Source organism: Schistocerca cancellata, chromosome 1, assembly GCF_023864275.1.
Source record: "Schistocerca cancellata isolate TAMUIC-IGC-003103 chromosome 1, iqSchCanc2.1, whole genome shotgun sequence".
In the NCBI taxonomy this organism is placed as follows: domain Eukaryota; kingdom Metazoa; phylum Arthropoda; class Insecta; order Orthoptera; family Acrididae; genus Schistocerca; species Schistocerca cancellata.
The window spans coordinates 1,225,618,067-1,225,622,592 of record NC_064626.1 but is presented as its reverse complement, the minus strand read 5'-3'; positions in this window follow the sequence as shown (position 1 = coordinate 1,225,622,592).

Genomic DNA, 4,526 nt, shown 5'->3' with positions numbered 1-4,526 from the left:
AATAAGACAACGATAACACGAGGTCGATGCACAGAAATATCTCGGCGTCTCAGTCTTGACATGTCCATCCAATCCAGAAACAATTCAGGCTATCTTGGAGACGTACGAACATCTTTAACTGCCGAAGTATGTGCTAGCTACACTTGTTGCTATCGTCACAACTGCCTTTTGTTCTACTTAATGGCTAATAATGTCATTCCTATGGCGTCCCACAATCTGTACTCCAGATCAAGGATACGTCTCACTATTAAATTAGGTAGAAAGTAAGCCTAAATATGAAGTACATTCATCAAATCCAGTTTCCATTGGGAATCTGTCACATAGTGCCAATTCCGACTGCATTCTAATCTTTTCTGAAATATAGTGATTAAACCGGTTTGAAATGTTGTAGAGCTGAATACCTACAAAAACAGAAATCAAAGCGCCATGTACAGGGTTAATATAATTAAAGTTAACCTTTCAAACCGCTGTAGAAACAACATGACTGGTGAGAATGACGTCAAATTGCAACGAAATATAATCGGAGAAGGAGGAAACGTATGGCAGAAAAAAAATTACCAAAGGTAACAATAGATTGCGCTTTATCATAATTCAATACTGGTCGGCTACAAATGACAAATAAATCATACAACAATGCCTAAGTTGTGCGTTTGACGTTAAACAAACTATACTACTTAGTGTGCATGGGTGTACAGGTGTGAAACTGTTAGTTACGTAAGCCCATCCATCACGGACAGGTCATATAACATCGGATGGAAAAAAATCGGTTTTTAATTGTCCTGAGGCCAAAAATCGCATAAAAAGCATCACTCAAATCGGTTTTTAATTTACCTGGAGCCAAAAACCGAAAAAACATCAATCCCATCAGTTTTTAATTGTGCTGAGGGCAAAAACCACATACAGATCATCAATCTAAATCAAATCGGATTATTAATTTCCTTGTGACTGGCCCACAACATATTCAATGTGCTGTCCACGGTTTCCTGCAACAAGTTGAAATCGAGAAGCAGCATGTTCCGCAACTGATCAAAGTGTTTCTGCGATCACGTTCAGAATGTGTTGCGCAATGCGTGCCTTCAATGCAGCTAAGATTGAAAAAAAAAAAAAAAGGTTCGAATGGTTCTGAGCACTATGGGATTTAACTTCTGAGGTCATCAGTCCCCTAGAACTTAGAACTACTTAAACCTAACTAACCTAAGGACAAACACACACACCCATGCCGGCGGGATGACTGAAACCTCCGCCGAGACCAGCCGCACAGCCGCAGACCACTGCAGTCCACAGCTCGCGGTCGTGCGGCAGCGTTCTCGCATCCCGCGCCCGGGTTCCCGGGTTCGATTCCCGGCGGGGTCAGGGATTTTCTCTGCCTCGTGATGACTGGGTGTTGTGTAGAATATTACTGGGAACTCAGGAAAAATTTGAAGGCCGTTATCCTGATCATTCTGTCGGTACCGTTGATGTAAGTACTTCTAATAGCGAACTGAAAACTTTCAGGGTGCTAAATCTTCGCCGAGAGCTAGGCTACAAAGGCTTAACAAAGGTACTCTCTAAGCATGCACAGGTTAAAAGCATTGAATTCGAAAAGTGGCCTAATAGATACAAGATTCAGTGCTATAATGGAATGAGATTTGTACGAATGTTTGCTACGTCTGATTTCACGTCCCAAATTATTGTAAGCGGTTGCAACACGCACATAGTATATGTTGGACAATTTCGCACGTGTCACGTGTGCAGTGAACCAGGACATCGTAGAGAAAACTGCCCACGACGCTTGTTTATTCTACAAAATAATCAGCAACAGCGGACAAGACTGAAGGCAAAAGAATTGATCCTTTCAAGTACTGAAATCGCCAACTTGGAATCCACTGACCAACCCCTTGTTTAGCTGAAGAGGAATCCCCACCTCTGAACAAGAGGGCAGAGAAATCAGACAACCATCAGAAGGATAAAACCGGTAAGGACCTATCTGCAGCTATTGTTCAGAAAAACAGCTACAGAGTACATGAGATTTCAATTCAGCAACAAAAAAGCGAACCAGATATGGAAAATTAATGTTTTCGTTTTCATCCAAATAAAAAAACAACACCCATTAGAAAAGAGCTGTACGAGCTCCGAAGAAGACCCTGAGGAAAAAGCGGCATAGATACCAGAGACACAGAAGTCGGCTAATGTTGCAGAAATACACGGTGGATCCGAGATTGAGATGGAAACTGAAGCGGATACAGACCAATGCAGGAAATAACAAGCCAGGCAACAACACAGGAACAGTTGCGTGAAACCACAACAGCTGTGACTGGAGCATGTAAACAGGGAAATAATGCAGAAGATTGTACGGAAACCACTTCCAGCGTCTCCACACGATCTACAAAGCACACAGTTAAGGCAGTAGAGGGAAATATTAGCAACCAGAAAGGTATAAAATGGAAATGCGGCACCTCGGAAAAATTAGAAAGCTGTGGAAAGGGAATACCAAGATGATGAGAAAGGAGAAAAGTGACCCTACTGGAAACGAATAACGACGAGAAAATTATGTAGGGGAATATGAAGGGTCATGACAACTAACAAACAGATGGCTGTGGACAATACGAGGGTGCTAACTCTACTGAAGCAAATACCGGTGAACAAGGAAGTAGCCTGCGAAGAGATGAACCTGCACCAACCATGTCGGCTCTAGCGGTAGGGGTTTGCTGCATTTTAATTAAAAAGGGTCTGGAACAAGAGCACTTAGAAAATCATCCGGATGGACGCGTTATCAGAACCTCACTAAACAAAACAAAGGTATTAAACCTCTATGCCTCATCGGCAGCAAATAATAGAACTACGAGAGAAAAGTTTTAAAGTGAAACTATCTCGTACCTTGTGAGACACGTAACGATGGCATTATAATGGTGGGGGGAGAGGGGGAAGATCTCAATTGTGTTGTAAGATCGGCAGATACAACAGGATCAACCACTAATTGTGTGCACTTACGTAACATGACTTGAGCACTAAAACTGACAGACGTCATAGATGTATACAAATGTATCTCCATTGTCAGCCTCGAGACTACACAGATTTTATAGCACAACAGGACTTGATGTACAGGACTATGAATTAACCCCGTCAACTTCTCTGACCACCATGCAGTTCTCATTAAAATAAAAAAATTTGTCCCGGTCCACCGTAATGGGAGAGGGAAAATGGAATTTACATTGAAAGCTGTTTAACACTGAATGAAAAAAAAAGAACAAAATTCTACGAATGTTATAGAGCATGGGTTCATCGGAAGCAGTTCTTTCGTAGCGTTCTTGTGTGGGATAAACTGGTGAAATTCTGTTATATGATTGTTTGAGAACTCCAAGAAAAAGTGGATAATGGATAAGACCGATATCGCGGACTGACTAAATTCAAAAGGAAGATTCTAGAAATAAGATAAAAACAACTCAAAGGCAAAGTAATGACTTGCAAAGTTGAAGGATACATTTCAGACGAACAACGCAGCACCTACTAACTCAGTAGAGAAAAGAAACGATCAAACATGTTCAGCAAGTGAACCAGAAATTATAGTCATTGGACCCAAGTCTTCGAAACCAAGAAGAATAATTGATTACTGGCCAATAACTTCGACGTGGTTGTGTGTGATAGTCACGATACTTAAAATTATAATTTTACCTAACAGGAAGATCATTGATGATCTATGCTGTCTGAGAGACACGATCTTTTTCTCAAGGATATACTGAGAGGGAAAAATAGGATTTTTGAATATAGACCTACAAAGTACCTCTGACAGAGTCAGTGACCAATATCTAAGGAATTTTTTGCAACGCTCCAACTTCCCACACGTCACAACAGATATATTACTACCAGACCGGAATCCAACGGTGTCCAAAACACGGTTACTTTACGAGAACGTTCTCGGTGCAGTGCTAAGCCCAGCAGGGACCTCCGTTGTCCATTATAATTTCCTTGGAACCAATGACCCAATCACTCACCAACCAAACTTCTTGAATAAATGTTGGTGCACAAAGGTTCGCCTTTAACACTTGATGGAGAGTAATTACAATTGGCAAATAGTCGGCATAAGACATTGCCAAGATATTAGAAATAAGGGATTCCTATTGAACAAAACTTGGTAACTCACGCCACATCCCTTCACAGTATGCGACGAAGTGGAAGTGTTCAGCAATAAAATAAAGAAGAACATGAACGAATTGGTTGAGAATAAAACTAAATCATTGGTGAAAAAAGTAAGGGCCCCTTTACAGCGAACAGCACTAGGATGTTGAATACTATTCCAAGATCACAATATGTCAGTAAGCTAGTTCTTTCAGAATTGTGCTACATAGCTCAAATAATACCCATAGAGCACAAATGTACTTCTCAACTTAAGAAGTATTTTGGATGGTTCATGTGGTAAGAGATGCTATGTTGTGTATTCAGAAACTAGTTAAGATAACCGTGAAATGAAATTGCATTGCCGGCCGGAGTGGCCGTGCGGTTCTAGGCGCTAGTCTGGAACCGAGTGACCGCTACGGTCAGCCAAATAA